This window comes from Leptodactylus fuscus, chromosome 5 (genome assembly GCF_031893055.1).
Source record: "Leptodactylus fuscus isolate aLepFus1 chromosome 5, aLepFus1.hap2, whole genome shotgun sequence".
Taxonomy (NCBI): Eukaryota; Metazoa; Chordata; class Amphibia; order Anura; family Leptodactylidae; genus Leptodactylus; species Leptodactylus fuscus.
Window position 1 is genome coordinate 127,389,326 of NC_134269.1, and position 22,102 is coordinate 127,411,427.

The following is a 22,102-nucleotide window of genomic DNA, read 5'->3' on the forward strand; positions in this document are numbered from 1 at the left end:
GGGTTATAATCTCCAAAATTGGGTCATTTTGGGAAGGTTTCCATTGGACTGGTGCTTTATGGGGCTTGGGAAATGACATGGCACCTGACAAATATTCCAGCAAAATCTGCTGTTCAAATGCCCTGTGGCACTCCTTCCCGTTGGCACAGTGCTTTCTGGCTAAACAGCAGTGGAGTATTTCCGTGCTCAGGAGAAATATATAACAAATTATGTGATGCATTATCTTCTTCAACCCTGTGTGAATATCTAATGTATTATTGAAAAAAAATTCAATGTCTACATTTGACTTACATGTTATTTAATTCCTGCTTAACACTTAAAGGATTAGCAAAGTTTCCAAACGCTTTTTTGAATTATTTGAGTGGTTTAGTTTCTAATAAGTTTCCCTGAACTGAAGAGGTCCCTAGGAAATGGGTTTGGAAAATTGCTGTTGGACTTGTAAACTTTTTAACATCCAAAAATAAATTGAAGGATGATTAAAGATTAAGCCAATATAAAGAAGAGATATGGTAGATAATATTTAGTAACTAATTCAGATAGTATAACTATCTGAAAAGCGGAGCATTCCATGTTTTGAAAATTTGTAGTTTTTCCAAATGTTCTCCAAATTTCCTATTTTTTCATAAACACACAAAATATTGACCGAAGTTTACAACTAACATGAAATAAGATGTGTTACAAAAAAAATTCTCAAAATCAGTTAAAGCCCAAATTTATTTGGCCAAAAATTGACCCATGTCAAGTCGTCATGGGTTATTGAGAGAGAAAAATCAGAAGTGGAAATGTTTGAGAGCTTCCTTTTATATTTTTCACTCCTTTTTAAGCCACTCCTGACTTTGTTTAACCCCTTAAGGACCAGGCCATTTTTTGGTTTCGCATTTTCGTTTTTCCCTCCTCACATTTCAAGAGCCATAACTTTTTCATTTTTCAGTTCACAGAGTCACATGATGGCTTATTGTTTGCGGGACAAATTGTACTTTGTAATGGCACCATTCAATATGCTGTGCAATGTACTGGGAAGCTGGAAAAAAATTCAGAATGAGGTGCAATTGGAGAAAAAATGCATTTGCGCCATTTTCTTATGGGTTTAATTTTTACAGCGTTCACTGTTTGGTACAAATGACATGTTACCTGTGTTCTACGTGTCAGTACGAACGCGGTGATACCAAATTTATATAGTATTTGAAATGTTTTGATACTTTTAAAAAAAAATGATAAACTTTGCAAAATAGAAAAAAAAATTGTGTCATCATGTTCTAACACCTGTAACTTTTTCATATTTCCATGTATGGAGCTGGTTGTGGTGTCTTTTTATGCGGGACAAGATGACGTTTCTATTGATACCATTTGGGGAAAGATCTGATGGTTTGATCACTTTTTATTCAATTTTTTATAGGAGGCAAAGTGTTGAAAAAAACGCTTTTTGGCTGTTTTTTTTTGCCGCTACGCCGTTCGCAGTACGGGATAAATGTTTTAATATTCTAATAGTTCGGGCATTTTGGAGCGCGGGGATACCTAATATGTTTATGTCTAATGTTCTTTAATTACTTTTATAGCTAATCTAGAGAAAGGGGGGTGATTTGAACTTTTATATTTTTTTTATTTTTTTAATACTTTTAAAAACTTTTTTTTTTCTTCTGTTACATTTATGATCAGACCCCTTAGGTACCTTGAAACCTAGGGGGTCTGATCGCTCATACTATTCACTGCAATACTACTGTATTGCAGTGAATAGCAAAATCCCAGCACTTCTATTAGACGACAGTTACGTCAAGGGTCGCTAAGGGGTTAAAAAAAAAAAAAAAAAAAGCAACCAAAGATACGTAAATTGTGCAGCACAAAAAGAAAGAAAAACACAGCATTTTACAGTACCTGCAAAATGGGATTCTAATAACTAAAAATATCCACAGTGGACATCCTGCAATTTTAAAAACCATTGCCATGTAATTGCAGAGTTTTCCTGTGAAAAGCACTAGATGAAGATGCAATGCTTTTTCACTGTGGCTCGCTATGTGAGGCGTTAGGCTAAGGTCCCAAATTGCGGAAACGCAGCTTATTTTGTTGCGTTTTTTTGAGCCAAAGTCAGAAGCGGATTGAACAGAAGGTAAAAGTATTAGAACTTCCTATGTATTTCCCATTCCTTTTGTAGCCACTCCTAGGTTTGGCTCAAAAAAATGCAGCAAAATCTGCAACAAAAGAAGCTGCGTTTCCGCAACGTAGGGCCTCAGCCTTAAGTTGTTTTTAAGCCATGTCTCAGACCACATTAAATCATTTTGGCACAATTACAACTTTGCATTGAAAGGGAATCTGACAGCAAAAAGTATCACCTTCCCCAAATACCACATGGCAGAAGTCTTGTGCCTTTAAAAATTGACCCTGCAGGCTAGATACAGGCTAGATATAGTTCAGGCTAGATACTGATGCTAGCCAAAGCATGAGTGCCTGGTCTGTGCATGTGCCAGGTACATTTGATTAGCCATAACATGAAAAGCACTTGCCTACTATTAAGTCACCCTTAGGTCTTTAATATAATACAAATCCTTCAGGAAATGCACTCTAAAATACTTTTTATACAGCCCCACTAAGGGACTTGACCCTGCAATCATGTCTGTTAGGGGTCATTCAAATCTATCTATCTACCGTATTTTTCGGACTATAAGACGCACCGGACCATAAGACGCACTAAGGTTTTAGAGGAGGAAAATAGGGAAAAAAAAAATTTTAAGGAAAAAAAATTGGTGAAATATTTAATAACCTAATAATATAATATTTCACCAATGTAAATAGAACCAGGGGCTTTCGGACACAGGGATACCAAATGTGTATGTGTTTCACAGTAATGTTTTTGTTTTATATGTATTCTAGGGATATGGGGGTGATTTGAACATATCTATCTAATCTATCTATCTATCTATCTAATCTATCTATCTATTCTCATCCATGGATGGAAAGAGACACCCTGCAGTGAAGCTATGCAAGAAGAGAAAAAGGGGCGGGCCAGACGGGTGAAGGAGGTGTGGTTTTCTAAGCAAACTTGAAAACACGCCTCTTTCACCCATCTGGCTCGTCCCTCCTTCACTGCCTCTCAGATCTGGCTCTTGCAATGAAGCCACACAGGCAGGGAAGTAGGGGCGGGCCAGACGGGTGAAGGAGGCGTGGTTTCGAGCTTGCCGAGAAAACCACGCCTCCTCCTCCCGTTTGGCCCGCCCCTCCTTCCCTGTCTGTGTGGCTTCATTGCAAGAGCCAGATCTGAGAGGCAGTGAAGGAGGGGCGAGCCAGACGGGAGAAGGAGGCGTGGTTTTCTCGGCAAGCTTGAAACCACGCTTCCTTCACTTGTCTGGCCCGCCCCTACTTCCCTGCCTCTCATATCTCGCTCCTGCAAACATGCGACACAGACAGGGAAGGAGGGGCAGAGCAGGCAGGCACCGTGCTGCTCTCCGTGCTGCTCCTCATAGACAGGACACAGACGCTGCACGCTGCATTCGGACTATAAGGCGCACACACATTTTCCTCCCATATTGGGAGGAAAAAAAGTGCGTCTTATAGTCCGAAAAATACGGTATATATTTATTTATTTACAAGCAGGACTGTTTTGATACAAAAAAGTGTTAATAGACTTTTGTTTGTAAAACAGATGTCAAAAGTGCAAAGTCTTGACCCGTTTTATCTCCATGACATCCTAATCTGTTGTATTTAACGGACAGAAAGCCCATTCCCTGGCCTGTTCTGACCGATGAATGATGCCACACACACACAGGTAAATCACAGGTAAATTCACTTGAGTGCACACTGACAACTGAGGCTCAATCACAGGTGACCCATCCAACCCATGATGTCACTCAGGTGCTGGAAGAGACCAGAAGAAGTAATCGCCAGACAAAAAGAGAGGTGAGGCAAGGTTAGATATAGCTGTCTTGTTATTTTCACTCTCCTCCCCTGAGCACATTAGGTAATGAACTAGGAGGAAAAACCTCATGAATATTTGGTAAATCAAATCTCGTGGCGTTCACCCATCTATGCATTGCCCTGTTCAACCAAATTTTCTTACTGTAAAAACGGATGCACATTTTATTACACAATTTCTCCTGAACACGTCAATACCCAAATGTGATAATACACTGGTGTACAGGCAAATAGCAGCGCTTGAAACAGAAAGAGCACTAACTAGCTTTTGCTGGAATAGTTTTCAGGTACCATGGCCCATTTAAAAAGGGCTCCCAAAAGGGCTACAACAGTGGAAACACCAAAAATGTGACCCCAATTTGTAAACTAGACCTATTAAGGAATGTATCAAGGAGCTTTAGAGCTGTATGGGCACACGGTGGTGCCCATACAGCTTACAAGATATGAATAAATAGGGAGAAGTCAGAGGGCTTGTTTGGTACAATGGTCCATCCATCTTTTAATAAATAAGGTTGTATAACTGAAGCTGTATGAACCACTCACCAGCTAGTATCTATGAATATACAGATGTTAAATGCAGGGAGCACAGGGTAACTTCTAGATGGAGGGGTTAAGTTCGAAGGAATAAAATACAAAAGATATCATAGGATAAAAAATGTATGCTAAGTGTGCAGAGGTGTAGAACAATGTGATCAGGTCATTTGAAAATTCACCTAAATATATATGATTTTAGGGCAGTTTTGAAGTTGCTGTATTGGGTATTAGTTTGATTATCCAGGGTAAAGCATTTAAGTGCAATGATACAGCTCAAGAAATGTTTTGGAGACTGGAGTGGGGTGTTTGGATAAGAGCATGCAAGTCTACGGTTATTGGCAGAACAGAGAGGATGGTGAAAAGGAAGGAGATGTTGGAAGGTACAGTGCTATGGATGGATTTGTGGATGAGTTTTAAAACATTTTTTTATTGTACTAGCCTATGCCTGCACTTCGTCTGCGTGTTGGCGTCAATGATCCGTCTATATTCAGCAAATTGCTGCCATCGATGGTTTGTCTGCTCCAACTTTTCGGCAGCTCTTAATCTGTTCTGCTGCTGAACTTGTTCCTCACGCCGTGCCCATGATTGTCCCGGTATCTCAGCAGCTCGCTGGGACACCATATAATGCTCGTGTTGTTGGTGTTGATGATCCGCCTGTTCCGGCGTTTCCACATCTGTCAAGCTGGCCTGCTGCTGAATTCATTCCTCGCGCTGTGCCCATGATTGTTCCGGCATCTCAGCAGCTCGCTGGGAAGCCATATTATGAGCATGTTGTTGGTGTTGATAATCCACCTTCTTCGGGGTTTCGGCAGCTGTCAAGCTGGCCTGCCGCTAAACTCGTTCCTTGTGCTGTGCCCGTTATTGTTTCGGCATCTCAGCAGCTCGTCATAACAGTCGTGAGGCCATGTGATTTACCGGGCTAAAAGAAGTCTATGTTTTAATTGAGGTTACAAACTATCGAAGTGCCAAATTTCATCCAAATCCATTCAGCAGTTTTTGCGTGATTGAGTGAGTAACAAACATCCAGACACACAAACTTTCACATTTATAATATTAGTAGGATTCTGTGGTGGCCAAAACAGTGGAAACCTCTAAAATGTGACCCTATTTTCTAAACTAGACCCCTCAAGGAAATAAATTAAATTTTTCATTAATTACTGCATAAGAAAGGTTGAAAGTTAAATCAGTTGAAGTATATCATGCTATAAGGAGGTGATAAACCATGGAAAATGCATTTATAAAATTAATAATCCATTGATATGTGGTACAATCTGAAGCACTCCTTCATGCATAGGCCAACTCTTTGGGGTCGTTGTTAAACTGATAAATGGGGTCGTTGTTAAACTGATAAATGGTGTCTTTCCTTTTGGAACACACTCTGCACCTTTTTTTGGGGGGTCTTGCCTTTATTTCCAGATTGTGATACTTCACTTGGGAGGTGCTGCCCTACTACAATACGGGCTTCTGCAGTTCCAGAAGTACTGGAGCCTGGTCCCCAAATATCAGGGTCCTGATAACTTATTTCTGAAACTCAAGGAATGTTCCTGTCCTGCACATTGTAATATCACATAAGCGTTATACAGTGTCATCTGTACAATGTGCATGGCCAGCTTTTTATACCACACTCTGGTTTCTCATGGCGCTATATGGCTTCAAAACATGGTCAGATAGATTAACCCCTCCTATATACTTATTATAGGCCAGGATGCTGTTAGGCTTGGAGGTAGTGATACTGGTACCACATATAGGGGCACTACTGTTACCATGAATTGTGGTCAGTACAAGGACATTCCTCTTGTCCTTATTCTTGATCCCAGCATGTTCTAAGGGCTGCACAACCTGTACCCTAGGGAGGCATCTCTGCTTTTTGCGCAGTCTCCCATAAGCTGCAGTTCCTCTGTAACTGAGGCACCTAAAGAGTGGGATGCTGTTGTACGAATTATCCACATAGGGGTGATAACCCTGGTCCAGCACAGGGTTCAGCAAATCCTACACTATTTTCCCATTAACTGAAAGTCAAATGAAAATTACAGTACAGTGAAAGGGAGAAATAGTCGGTAATGGCAGGAGGCACTACAAGAAGCTCACAGTAACTGTCCGGCTCACTATTCTCAGAGGGAGTGATGTGAGTGCAGCTACTGTTGATTTGACCTACCTACCATGACTGAAATTTGTCTGTACAGATTGCAATGATCCAGGGGGGAGGGGGGAATTCTCTCCTAATGCTCGGAAGTTATTGGTGCTATGTATATGTGCTATTTTGGATACCAGCTTATCTGCTAGCACATCATTGGATCTGTGCTGAAAAGCTGCTATTGGCCGATCAGATTTGACAATCGCAGTTGCGGGAAGGGGGTAGGAGGGAATTGGCATGGTATAAACCCAGAAATGGCTGCTGGATTGTCCATTGTCATGGACAGCAGCAATTCAGTATGGAAAACTCGGCAATATAATATAACAGTGGTGTTGCGCAAAGTCAGTGAGTTTCCGTGGCTTAATAATACGACTGGCTGTATTCCAGTCCATGAGTAAACAGTTTTTGAGGCATACCAAAGGCCAGTCTTAACAGACATAAAGTTAAGATAGGCCTGGGACCTTTCAGGAATTTAGTTCTCATCTGTACCGCATCCTCCATTGGACACTCCATCACAATATCCTGTTTTATCAGTTTCAAAATGCCGACACCTAATGGACCTCATTATAATCTATGGGGTCCACATGGCTCTGTGTGTAATTGCTATTACAGTGGTCTACTTGACTGTTATTTCTAGTTTGAGAATGGTCCTTTTTGTTTCACCGTGACTGCTCCCCAAGGTCTTTAGAGGCATAGTTGGGTGAGTTTGTGGAAGGCCCTTTTCTGTTCCAGCATAACTTTCCACAGGGCCATGGTTGAGCAAGTTTCTTGTGGAAGAATTTGGTTCACACATTGCCCTTACCTCAACCCCATTGAAACGCTTTGGGATAAACTAGAACAGAAATTGTGAGCCAGCACTTTGGACAAATATTAAGTTCTCACAGGCACACTACTTCCCAGAAGAATTAGAGTAGGATGTAATTAAAGTTTCTGTAGGTTTCCCATATAGTGTATGTGTGAATATCTATATATTGCAAAAAAAATAAAGTATACCCTATCTGAATTATTTTGAACTTAATAACAAACATCTGGTCCTTTTTAGAATTGGGTGATCTACCATTTCATTATTTATTCAAAAATTAAGCCAATATGGAAAAGCCAGTTGGGAAAAACGAAGTACAGCCCTCATGAACCAATAGCTTGTAGATCTACCTTTAGCAGAAATAATTTTGAAGTAATTTTTTACATGACTTTTACCGGTTTCTCATTGTTCTGTAGGAATGTTTTCTAAGCTCATTGAGGTTTGTTGGCATTTGTTTATGCACAGCTCTCTTAAGGTCCCGTGATACCATGATCAACTGGGATGAGGTCTAGACTTCGACTAATGCAATGGGAAAGTCATTAGATGGCCTCATATTTGACTGAAGAATACTTTTTGTATATAGAAGGCTAAATATCTCCACTTGTCTATCCAAAGGGCCTTGTTCTAGAAGTCTTGTGGTTTGTTTTGTGGTAACTTTTTAAACTTAAAGGGAGTTTGCCATTCTAATAGTAGACCATCCATATAAAGGTCTCAGAAAATCCCTTTAATAGCAATTTCATGAACTTTTAAAACAAATGTTATAAGAGATCTAAGAAAAAAAAAGAAAGATACTGTTTTATACACAGCCTATATTAGTACTTAACCTGATTGTAAATAGATCCAAAAGTAATTATTCCCCTCTAAGAATGCATATATACAACCTATCTTTAGGATAGGTCAACAATATCTGATTGGTGATCATGTGAATGGAGCTGAGCAGTACCAAGCACAGCCCCTACTCAATATACAGCACAGAGCTTGGCATTCTGTGGAGGTGTCAATACTCAACTGAACACAGCGGTCTATTCAAACAACTGATCTGCAAGTAGTTAACTTTTGTAAAACCCCTTTAGGCTAAAGAGACAGCTAAAAAATGCAACTGAAAACACAATACATTTATGTTTTAGATTGCTTTTTCAATGTGTTTTGCAGTAGTTGCCTGCAGTTGTCTGTGGTTTTTTTTGCCACAAAGTAGAGATGAGATTGAATGAAAAAAAAAATCTCATTCACTTTGCAGGGACTGTATAACAGATTTTTTTAGGAGGAGATGGTAGGGATATGAGGGGTGAGATCAGTGCTTCAGGGAGCTTAAGGCTGGTCTTACACTACTGTAATGATTCTACGGTCAGCATGTTGCTGATCAGCAACACTAGTTGCTGATCGGCAACATACACTCCGCAGATGTCCGTGTCCTGCCGCACTCACCCATAGAGTTCTATGGGCGAGTTCGTGCAGTGCCGCAATTCACGGACATTATGAACATGCTCTATAAATTGTAGACCACAGTTGCGGCCCAGCCACACCACGGATAAAATATCCAGTGGTGTAAGAAGCCGCATTGAGTATAATGTGTCCGCAAATGATCCACAATTGAAAACCCTTACATTACGGTCGTGTAAGACCAGCCTAAAGTCTGACCTCAGTGCACCAATTGCCTTATTTGCATATCTTTATATTCTCTATATATTTGCTACATGGAGCCTAAACGTGGAATGTGACATTTACGGTAGTTATTTTGGGCATTTTTATTTTCTGAGATAACCAGAGAGTTACTCTCCTAAATACACCTAGAAAATAAGAGTTAGTTTACATGCCTTTTTCCAGGGGCCATATCTTTTAGCCCCTTCCCACCACAAGCATTTTTCGATTTATATTTTTAATTCCTTGTCTTACAAGAGCCATAACTTCTTTATTTTTCTGTTCCTCCCCGCTCCACAGTACAGCGCGATAGGTGCTGCTGGGCAGAAGGGCATCCCTGGCTAACTGTCAGAAACGCCCTTCTGACACTAAAGCGCTACGGTCCCGGGACCGATAGCGCTTTACATCGGGCACAGATCAGGAAAGCCGATAGTGCACTGAATTCAGCGCACTGTCAGCTTTCCAGCAGTATATAAAACTGCATGTGCCCGATCTGATGAAAGGTCCTCTTTAATGTCTTATTTTCGGGGAAACACGGTACTATCACCTTATCTAGTATTGCTGAACCATTGTGAACTTCTTTTCTTGGTACTTTCTAGGCAAAAGCAGGTGGGATGATTTGCCTCAAGCTAAACTTTGTTGCACCAATTGGCTGTGCTGCAGGTATTAATCTTTTCCATGCTGCAGCCTACTGTTTTACCATCACACTGGGGACAATGAACTACACTAGGAGTTATGTTCTTTTTTTGAAATCCTGTCTGGAGACTTCAATTGCCACCCATGCACTTACATGTCTGTGTAGAGTGACCATAGTGTAACTTGGGCAGTACGTTCCGTGTGAGTTGAGCGCAACCCTGTATAAACAGGGACACTGCTCTGTGGGTTTGAGACGCCAATGCTATCTGAAAAGGCTGTTACCTGCTTTCAGTGAAAATGCTGTGTAATTTCTGTGAACTGCTACAAAGTACTGCTGTAATCAAAAACTACCCCAAGCAATCTGCTTGGTGAAACTGTGACCTGCAAGCATTGATGTACTTTTTCAGTTGTAACTTATAGAAACACTGGTGTGGTGTGGAGCTGTCTGCCCAGATTCTCTCTTTGGGTAGGCTGAAGTGAAACTGTGTACAGTGTTGGACATGGATGTCTAGGGCCCACCAGTGGAATATTTTCTAGAGGCCCACCACCAGGACCCGTACAGAGCAGCTGCACCAAAACAGCGTGGCTACAGGTAATAACAATGCCATGCTTCTCACTCGCCATATGATGTACACCACTGCACTACCTTAACCCTCCTCTATGCTATGTATGGCAAAAAAAGTAGCGTGGGGGCCACACGGTGGCTCAGTGGTGAGCACTGCAGCCTTGCAGCGCTGGAGTCCTCGGTTCAAATCCTGCCAAGGGCAAAAAACCATCTGCAAGGAGTTTGTATGTTCTCCCCGTGTCTGCATGGATTTCCATCCCATACTCAAAAAAGACATACTGATAGGGAAAAAATGTACATTGTGAGCTCTATGTGGGGCTCACAATCTACATTTAAAGAAAAAAAAAAAAAGTAGCGTGGCTCCTGGAATTAACATTAATATGGCCCATACAAATATAGTACCCATAACTGCAGTCATCAGGAATATGGTGAGTGAGCAGTGCCCAGCATGAAATCTAGGAGCTGCATGTTTTGGGCCCCTGCTGATCAACTGTTTGAAGGGAGCATAGTGCTTTTGTGAGCGTCCTCACCCCTTCGCTATTTACATTGCACGGATCTGTTTTATAGTGACCATACAATGTAATTAGTCTGTGATATCACATGTCTGCTATAAAATAGATGAGGTGTGATGTAAATATGAAGGGGTCTCACACAGTATAATATGCTCCACGGTGGCCCGACACTTTATAATAAGATCCACAGTGGCCCCCACACAGTATACTGTTTTTCATGGTGGCCCCACACAGTATAATATGCTCCTCAGTGGACCCCACACAATATAATATGCTCCACAGTGACCCTACACAGTATAGTAAGCTCCCAAGAATATTTGAGGTTCGGCAGAACCCAGAGTATAATAATCAAAGGCCGAGGTAAGTTTAAAGAAAATAACAAACATTTATACACACCTTGCCTCACCTCTCCTAGGCATACTCTCTCCATACGGCTGTCTTCAGCATCTTGTTTGGTCTTCTTCTGCCTGCCACTGAGGTCACACACCCCCATAAGTCACTGCAGGGGCCTGTGATTGGGCCTCAGTAGTCAAATGGGACATACTGATGTCATTACGCTGGCTCACTCCACGTGATGTCTGGTGCCAAATCTCAGGCCTCAGCCATGACTTCTGGGGCGCATGAGCTCAGTCACAGGCTGGAAGACCCCAGAAGGAGATGCTGTGAGCCATTGTAGTCCCAGGAGAGGTGAGTAAAAGTATTTGTTATATTTAATCACCTCCCCTGGGTTCTTCGATTATTATACTCTGGGGTCTGAGGTGACCCCAGTGTATAATAATGGCATTATTGGAAAGGGCCCAAAATAGGGGTCCAGTAGTGCCCTCTAAAGACATGGAGTCCACCAGGGAATTCACCGGTTCCCATTTGGGCCAGTCTGACCCTGACTGTATATAATCATATTCAGTGTATGCACAATTACATATAGGCTAACAATGTGATGTACTTCACCCCCATCTCTTCATCTTGTTGCTATCCTGATTTAGCTTTGATTTTCAGGTCAGTGCACACGTGCATGTATGTAGTAATAAATTTATAATACTCTTACCCTGACATTTGCCATGAATAACTTAATGATGCAGAAATATTTGTTCTCTGAGTATTAGGATAGTGATTACGTTGCTGAATGGCAAGCATGTTTTTGGCATAGGACCACAAAGTCAATAATTGTGTCATAAAGAGGTGGAAGATTTGCATAATTCAGAATACTGTTGACTTCAGACTATAAAACCATGCAGTGTTCTGACTGTATTGTAGGCAGGCATCTTTATTGTTTAGTGCCTCAGCATTAAAGCTAGTAAATTGTATTCCTGAATGTTCTAAATGCAAGTTAGGAGGTTACAACTCATTAAAATTCATATGGAAAATACCGCCATGGAATGCATTATGCTTTACTACGTCGGTTTATGCTTGGGCAGAAATGCTGTATAAAAATTAGTTTAACGAACTTCATAAATAATGCAGAGTAAAGCATTTTGCTTGTGGTCAAGATGTGCATTTATTAATGAATTGTTCTAATGAATGGCTCAACAAATGTCCTCTGTTTCACCGCACTATGTCAAGTAACAATGCGCTTTGTTATAGAACTGGTGGGAAAGTACACACGCTTTGTCAAACCATTAATCTTTTACTAAGCATCCAAAAACTAATTGCACGGGAGGTTGTTTCTTATCTTGTCATATCACGCATCTTTCAGAATGAGACCGCAAAGCGTAACGTCTTGTAGAATGGCCTGACATATAATAGTTATAGTACTAATATTTAAAGCATTTGTTTTATAGTGTAACATAATTTCAACAGAAAAGAAACCAACAGCAGAATATTAAAATTTTATTAATATTTTTTTTAATTTATTTTCTATTCCTTTATTATAAGAATGATGTCATTCCTCATCAATGATACTGTACATATGGCACCATCACTGAGATTTTCTGTTATATGATCCATTCTTGATATTGGTTTAAAAATTGCATGAAAAAGTTTAAGAAAATATATAAAAGTAACTACATGCAGGTTTCCATTTTAAAGACGGCCTTTCACCGTTTGGGGCACATGCAGTTTAATATACCGCTAGAAAGCCGAAAGTGCGCTCAATTCAGCGCATTATCGGTTTTCATGTTCTGTGCCCTCAGTGAAAAGCTATCGGTGCCGGTACTGTAGCTCTTCACTGTCAGAAGGGCGTTTCTGACAGTTAGTCAGGAACGCCCTTCCTCACAGCAGCATCTATTGCGCTGTACTATGAGAGAGGGCATTCTTTACCGCCCATTGATAACACTGGGTGGTGAGGAACACGCCCCCCCCCCTACCCCAGTACTCGTCTATGGACATTCCTCACTGTTTTAACGTTCAGAATCAGTCAGCGTATCCATAGTGTGAATGGGCCCTTAGGCCGCAAAAGGCTTTAACCAGCACTTTAGCACCTTTATACAGTAGCAGTGGGATGCTGATGCAGGGCATTCACATTCTGTCACGGCTTTCCCCTGCTGATCAGGCCCAGATGAATGGCCCTAATCAGCACAGAGTCTCAAGCCACAGAATCCAAGGTCAAATAAGAAAATAAGAAATTTATTATTTTATTTTTTTTTAGCATCCTGCTATGTTCTCTGCCTCCTATTGTAAACAATGGGTATCAGAATTTGCACACAGATTTGGGGGACGAATCCACATGCAAATCTGTGTCAAATTCCTCAGTGTGAGCTTACACTTACCCCTGGTTCACACTAGTGTATATATTCCATCCGATTAGAGTCCGCACGGAGACCCACCAGACGGAATACAATCGCAGTTAGGGGCAACATGGGGTTCAGTGGTTAGCAATGCAGCATTGCAGCACTGGAGTCCTGGGTTCGAATCCCGCCAGGAACAATATCTGCAATGAGTTTGCATGTTCTCCCTGTGTTTGCATGGATTTCCTCCCATTCTACAAAAAAATACTGATAGGAAGAAAAAAAAAAGTACATTGTGAGCCATATATGGGACTCGCAATCTACAAAAAGAAAAAAAAAAGGAATACAATTGCAAGCGCTGTGCTGTCAAAGCACACGGACCTTATAGACTATAATGGGGTCCATGTGCTTGCCACGCACTGCCCGCACAAATGATTTGTGTGCGGCAAGCCCACGGACCCTGTTATAGTCTATGGCGTCCGTGCACTTTGACAGCACAGCACTTGCAATTGTGATTGTATTCCGTCCGAGGGGTCTCTATTTGGACTCTCCCCGGACGGAATACATATGCTAGTGTGAACCAACCCTTAGGCAGCCCATCCACTTTAGATAGCTGTTTGACCAAACAGTTTTGTCAAACATGTATCTCTCCCAACATTCCCCCACTTGTGCATAACAATTAACAAGGAGAGGTGAGAGACTGGCTCTTATCCCTGAACACTGTTGCCTGACAGTTTTGTGTTTTTAAAATTAATACTCTATGGCAAATGGATAAGACTATGTACTTGGTCAGTATGATAAGCCAGCTTGTATGTATTGCTTCCTTTTCATTTTGATCAGAAATACTGGAAAAAACTGATGACATTGAATAAAAAGACTATATAATTATAAATATTTGCAGCTTGAATATACATATTATTGTGCATTACATATACACCATGGTAGCTGTGATTATTTTATGGAAAGATAACAATTCATACCAAATACAAAAATTCTAACCTAATGTAAGAAAACATTGTAGGGTTTCCTGCCTGAACAAACCTTTGTCTATATCCGCTATGTCTTTGGACATACTGTCCTTGGATGTCCCCAATATTTCCACTAAATGACCTGTAATGGGCCACTGGTTCAGAGAACTGCTGACATGGCATTGCTTTGTAGGTGTGAAGAGCAGTAGTAGCTGGTAGCACATCACTGGCTGTTTTCACCTGCCAAATGCAACACAATATACATTGTCAAAGAAAGTGCTAATGGAAAAGTATAATATTGTAAAGTGAGGTCATTGAAACTGAAATGGTTACTATTAAAAAAATGCTAAATCATTGACAATGAAAAATGTGCATCTCCAAAGAGGAGTAGGGCTTTACTGTAATGTCGAAGACTAATTCTGAACCCATGGCTTATGGAAATAGTTCTAAACCCTGGGGATGAGAAGCTTTGCTCAGCATATTAATTATAATTCATTAGGAAAATAATCTGCCAGAGAGAAGCTCTGAGATAAAATAAGCATTTATAGATATCTTAAAGGAATTTTACCTATGGCAGAACATGTCCAGGAAAAGGCTGCTAATGGCACAGAATAATTATTTTTTGATGTTTTTCCACTATTCTATCCTTTGTGAACATGAGAACATGCTGAAATGTGAGTTGTAAAAGTAGGCAAAAATGTAGCATGGATAAATATATGGAAAATGGAGTCAAAAACTTTTCAAGTCTCTGAAAATTAAATGAAAATAAGCATACAAATTATTTTGTTTGTTTCAAGAACAGTGAAACCTCTTTGAGATAAATACAGGTGATGAGGTTTTGGTAAGGAGGCGGTCTTCGTAAAGCGGTTGTCCGAGATATTTTGAAATCCCTACACTAATCTTAACCCCCCCCTCCTACTTTCTAAATAACATTATTAACCCCTTCCCGACATGCGCCGTAATAGTACGGCGCATGTCGGGTCTGTAACTATGGCGACCGCCCGGGAGCCGGGCGGCCGCCATAGCCGCCGGGTGTCTACTGCTTTAAGCAGTAGACAACCGGCTCTAATGCCTCCGATCGGTCCCCGGACCGATCGGAGACATTAACCCCTCCGGCGCCGCGGTCAGAGGCGCCATTTCCCGGCGGCGCATGGGCGCCGCCATTTTGGCCGGGATCGCCGGCTCCTGGAGCATGCTCCAGGGCTGACGTCCTGTTGCGATGACAGCCGGGAGCCTTGTACAGGATCCCAGGCTTGTCTGCAAAGCCTCTCTTTTGCAGGCTGGTCTATGCAGCCTGCAAAAGAAAGGATGCTTTTTTGCAATGCATTGCAATGCATTAGCATTGTAATGCATTGCATTAGTGATCAGACCCCCTGGGGTTCAACACCTCTAGGGGGTCTAATAAATGCAAAAAAAAATAAATAAATAAAAAAAGTTAAAATATAAAAAAATATAAAAAGAATTAAAAGTTCAAATCACGCATATAAAAGTAGTTAAAAACTGTGAAACATATACATGTTAGGTATCCCCGCATCCGAAATCGCCCGCTCTACAAATCTATAAAAATATTTTTCCTGTTCGGTAAACGCCGTAGCGGGAAAAATAGTCAAAAGTGCCAAACCGCCGTTTTTTCACTGTTTTGATTCTGATAAAAATTTGAATAAAAAGTGATCAAAGCAATAACATTTCCCGAAAATGGTAGAACTAAAAAGTACACCCAGCCCCGCAAAAAAAGACACCCTATGCATCCCCGTACACTTACGTATAAAAAAGTTACGGCCGTCGGAATATGGCGACTTTTAGAAAAAAATAATTTTTAACACAGTTTTGGAATTTTTTTAGGGGTCAAAATGTAAATAAAACCATATAAATTTGGTATCCCTGGAACCGTACCAAAACACAGAATATAGGGGACATGTCATTTTGGCTGCACAGTGAACGCCGTAAAACCAAAGCCCGTAAGAAAGTCGCAGAAATGCATTTTTTCTTCAAATCCACCCCATTCTGAATTTTTTTCGTGCTTCCCAGTACATTATTTAGAATAATTAATGGTAGCATCATGAAGAAAAATTTGTCCCGCAAAAATTAAGACCTCATATGGCTCTGGGAGCGGAGAAATAAAAAAGTTATGGGGTTTAGAAGGAGGGGAGTCAAAAACGAAAAACGAAAATCAAAAAATGCCATCGGCGGGAAGGGGTTAATAAAAAAAAAAATTATATTTACCCATATCCCTGAGGAAGGTCATGTGACTGCCCCAGGAACATTATCTGATTATCCAGTGATGATCCATTTACCCATTTCTGGAAACGGATCATAACTACTACTCCCCCATTCACTCCACTCATGCTTATCCATCCATGGTTTCTTCGAGAGAGACAGCTCCTCCCTCTGTACTGGCAGGGTGCACTCTCTTCTCCTAGCAGTGTGCGCAAACTGCTTCCAGTAAATCACCTCTACTGCGGGTCTACACAGGTGCAATAGAGGTGACTCGTTGTTGGAGAAAGAGTGCGCACACGGTACAGGAGGTGGAGTGGCCATCTCACAGGAAGAAGCCATGGAGGGTAAGTATGTAATATGGGTTGGGGGTTGGGCTGATTAGGTAAGGAAGGACATATAGGATAGGTAGAGAGACGGGGTTAGGAAGTTACTTAGCAGGATGTAAACAAAAGTAAGAGACACAAGGGGCCCCTAGAAATACCCATATCACTCAAAACACACTGAAAAGTATATAGTGTAAGCCAATGGCTGGTCAGGTAATGGAGGGGGTGTACATCTCACCCAGACTACTCAGGTGGGTAAGATGAGAAAACTCCAGGAATGTTTGTTCTCAGCAGACAACTTTCGTCTGCTGAGCATTTTGGTAAATGCTCAGTACTGGGCTGGATTTTTCGGAATGACAGGTAGATTGGTAGTGGGACCTGTCATTCCACCCCCCTCCAGTCCACACTTTGGGGATGATCTGGCAGCGACTCAGCTGCAGAGAGTCTCCATGTCAAGGAGGCTTAAGAAGTTACTCCAGTAGCAGACCTTTGGCAGAGCTTGGCTGGAGAGCTGACAGAGACAGGTCATATTTTTGAAGCTATGTCCTGAATGATTCTACTGTTTTTGGGGGGATTTCTGTTATTCTAGGTGAGGTAACCTATTCTATGTTCAGTTAGAGCCTAGCCGGGCAGGTATTTATTTTTGTATTGTTTCCTTTTGTTGCTACACTACCTTTTTGAGTGAAAATAAACTCTACCTTTGTTTTGGACTAAAAGAAACTGGACTTGTGTGTCTATGCCACCCCACCTAGCAACCCCAGACCCTGACAATAGGTACATTTATTACCCCATTAATTGCACCAATAGATTTTTTTAAAAAATGCCCGGAAAACCCCTTTAAGGAGGTGGTAATTTGAAGATGTTTCTGGACAGTTGAACAATTTAGTGTTCCTTATGTAGGAGGCAGATATTGTAAACATTATTATAAATGATTTTTTGTTTTTAAGAAAAACATTATATTAAATAGAGATTGCTAGGCATGGTTAAAACGTAAAACAAAAAAGTTAAGAACAGGATTGTCATTGCTGCATGATCAGGTAGCATACTGTGATCCTGTGTGTGGGGGAACCTTCACTTCATACACCCGAGTTAGGAAGAAAGCGATAAGGCTTTGTGAAAGGAAGTGATTTCTTGAAAGGAGGAAAACCAATGTTCCCAGATTTCACAGACTCTATCTAGGGTATCCAACTATGTGGGATGACCATTGACATTAGCTGAAGCTAGAGAGCAGAGGCGCTAAAGAGAACATTAGAGGAGTGTAAATGGAAGAAAAAGGAAGGAAAATTAGACATTCCTTCAGTGATTATTGACCATATAAGATTCAGGTGTATACCAAGTTAACTGTGAATATCATATTTAATGTGGCATTTAGGTTTATGTTACCTAGCACACTAAAGAGCTTTACCACTAGAAATACTGAAGGCATATCCAAGATTATAGTTACATAGTAGGTGAGGTTGGATGAAGACATCAGTCCATCAAGTCCAACCTATAACTCTACAATCTACTACAGTGTTGATCCAGAGGAAGGCAAAAAAACCCATGGGGCTCATGCCAATTGTCCTATTTCAGGGGGAAAAATTTCTTCCGGATATACATGTCATCAGCAGTACCGTATATAATCTAGTACCAATCTGAAAATTGCAACTCAGCCCAACTTGCTTGACTATCACTTATATTTTACCCAAGAGAAAACTGTGAAAAGTATTGTTTTCTTTTATTTTTGTCATGATTACTTTGTTTCCTCTTTATTAATTTTAGATAATGTATATATTAATCTCAACATGCACTTCCAGTACTGAAATGTATTGGCTCCAAAATGACCTTCTTGGGTAATATCATTTTAATTATATATTCCCACCAGTTAACCCATTGTGATTGAAGAATCCTTGTTTTCACTGCCACCATTGGATTTTACTTCAGTAAGAGAAATGCTTTGGGCTAATATAACGGCATTCAGAATTCTAACAAGCAGCGTGTTATCTAGGGAACTCATCTGATCTTATCCATCTCTTATAGTTAGTTAGGGATTTAAACGGCATAAAACAGTATTTGCAATTGCCTCACTTGAGGTTTCCTTTTTATTTCATATAGACAAAAGAGTGACAATTGTATTGTTTCTATCTGCCTCACACTGATGTAATAGGTATCAACTTTCCAGCTGACACTTGCTAAATATTTGTACTCGTAATGATGTATTGCAGCGTTTTACATCAATTTGGGAATATATAGCCATCATGTTATTTGTGCTCTGTACACCAGTCTTGCAGTGTTGCACAATAATGCACAGTACAGTTACCATCAATGGTTTGGGAAACAAACCTACAAAGCAGAACAATCAGGTCTGAAGATTTTCTTAGTAAGCTGAAAGGTTCTAAAAGTAAACATTCTCCCTTCCCTTTAAGTTAGGGCAGTGAACCACTAGGCTCCCGTTTCATATACTCAATATTGAGAGATGCTTGATAGCTAAATATTGGAAGCCGTCTACATCCCCATTGGCTCTCCAGAATTAAATAAGTTTGAAATATAGAATATTTGATGGCTCTATTGAATAAGATAAAATGGTTTAAAGTGATCTGCTCAGTAGAGGATTTGCTAGGCAAGCTAAACCTAAGACAGTTTTACACCCCTTAACCCTTTCCTGTCTTGTATGATATGTTTAGATAAGAGTTGGTAAATTGGTAAAGCTCAACTGGTCAGAGAAGTCATCCATACAGGGTAGACCTAGAGTAAAATGATTCACGACTGATACTCCATTCTAGTTTAATCTTCTGTTAACTTTTCTCTTTTCAGTTCTCTTTTTTTTCTTATATAGAAAAATCTGAGTCAGTGAATCTGAGGACAGTGATGTGTTGTAATGTAAATTGCTCTATGGACATGCCATATTTGTGATTTATCATTCTTGGCTTGACCATAAAATACAGTTAAAAGACAGTAAAGATTCTGTTATTTCTAGTAATCCCTTCTCCTGTTTTCCATTTACATGAAACACTATCAACATGGGACTTGTAGTTCGCCAGCCAGAAGTCTTAGTGTTTACAGGAGCAATCACATGACTTTAGCCACGCCCCCCGTGGGCGTCAAATGACATGTGAATAGTCACGACCAACCAGAAGGCGCCATGTCATAGGAGGCGTCCACTGTGGGCATGGCTTAGCTTTAAAAGGTCTGGCTGATGGTGCGCTCATCGGCAGACCTACACAGTACCACGTCCTACCACTAAGGGTGTATCTATCCTCCTGATGAGCTAGACTTTCAGGGTAACTAGAGAAACGCAGCGTTGAGGAAGTGTTTTCTATGCACATATACTTACCTGATTCCTTGTTGTAGCTGGGTCTAAATACATCAACATCATACATAGACTGATCTGCATATGGGGGCTGTTTTGTACTAGGAGCAGTGGATACTTGCTAAGGGCTATTTGCTATCCTTATTTGATGGACCTTTGACCTAGGTGCAATCTATATATCTCTATAACAATAGCCCTTGCTAAGTGTTATTTACTATCCTTATCATATGGACCCTTGACAGGGAGCAATCCACATATCTCTATAACAATAGCCCCTACCTGCCCCTGGAATCAGCAGTGTAGCAGACACTATAATCCATATATATCTACTTAATTTTGGGAAAAAGGAACTTGGGAGTATGTATATATAATAGGGGTTGGGGTTCTACCTACTCCATCTCCATTAACAGATATACGCTCCCTCACTTGTTTTTAATCACATTTTGGGCACTTGTTTATTTTTAACATACCTAATAAAGGTTAAGTTTTAGATTTACTCCTTCAGTGAATGAAACTATCATGCACACTGAGATAATTGTCTCAATAATTCAATTATTATTTACAAGTAAAAAGGAACAGCTCACAGCCAGTAATGTAAACTAAAAATCCATATTCATTATATATCATATATATATATAGAGAGAGAGAGAGAGAGAGAGAGAGAGAGAGAGACAGGTAGCATAGTAAGTAAACATCATAACGCTACCATCTGCCAGTTCATCAAACCAAGACTTTAAGATAAGGGCTCGTTCACATCTGCGCCCAGTCTCCGTTCTGCAGGTTTCCATTTCCTGCACAAAACAGAGGCAGGAGACGGAAACCTGCAGGACTCTTTCATACCCATTCATTTGAATGGGTTTGAAAGATGTCCAGCCGTGAGCGGCGTTTTTTTTTAAAATCGGACACAGAGTCGGACATGCAGTACTCTGTGTCTGATTTTAAAAAACCGGTTTCGCGGCGCAGAGCATAAAACGCTCACCGCCGCTCACAGGCGGACCCGCTCTGACAGCTTTCCGTCTTCTGCATGCAGAAGACGGAAAGCTGAGAACGGAGATCGAATGCTAGTGTGAACCTAGCGTAAGTCTGTTGGTGCTGCTAGATTGGTTATTTTTCATTTGAGGCTGAGCTGCATGGTTCAGGACAAGAAATTCTAGCAATGTCTACTGTCAAAATCAACTGCAGTTCTTTTTGGTCAGAGATAAAAACTAACTGTATGGGGATCTTACTGTATATTATTCTAATAGTGTTCTACAGGCCCAAAATAATGTAAGACTTTTAGTGTGCTCCACTCTTGACCCCCTCCAGTTTGCCTATCGGCCGGGCATTGGGGTAGATGACGCCATCATCCACCTTCTTCACAGAGCTCTCTCTCACCTGGAGAAACCCAGGAACACTGTGAGAATAATGTTCTTTGATTTCTCCAGTGCGTTCAACACCATTCAGCCAGGGTTATTGAGGGAGAAGCTGGACCTTGTTGGAGTGGACCATCACCTATCCAACTGGATCCTAGACTACCTCACAAACCGCCCCCAGTATGTGAGAGCCCAGGACTGTATGTCTGACACTGTGATCTGTAGTATGGGGGCACCACAAGGTACAGTTCTTGCCCCATTTCTCTTCACACTGTACACTGCTGTCTTTAGGCACAACTCATCCAGCTGTTACTTACAGAAGCACTCCAATGACTCTGCAATAGTAGGCCTCATCACTGATGGCGATGATAGGGAATACAGACACTTAAACCGTGTCTTTGTTGAATGGATCCAGCTGAACCACCTCAGGATTAATGCTGGGAAGTCCAAGGAGATGGTGGTGAACTTTAGTAAATGGAGAAGTGCTCCGACCCTGGTGGAGATCCAAGGGACATACATTGAGATAGTCAGGACCTATAAGTACCTGGGTGTGCTCCTCAATAATA

The 22,102-nt window shown here is 40.9% G+C and overlaps 2 protein-coding genes across 2 annotated transcripts in view; both read left to right on the plus strand.

Moving 5' to 3' along the window:
* The window catches only part of POT1 (protection of telomeres 1), an 82,350-nt gene extending 62,710 nt beyond the window's left edge, over window positions 1–19,640 (plus strand). The window contains exon 16 of the mRNA XM_075274255.1: window positions 18,760–19,640. The gene's annotated coding sequence lies outside the window, so the exon portion shown is untranslated. The remainder of the gene's footprint in view (window positions 1–18,759) is intronic.
* GPR37 (G protein-coupled receptor 37) overlaps window positions 1–22,102 on the plus strand; it is a 39,890-nt gene that overhangs the window by 6,199 nt on the left and 11,589 nt on the right. The window lies entirely within an intron of this gene.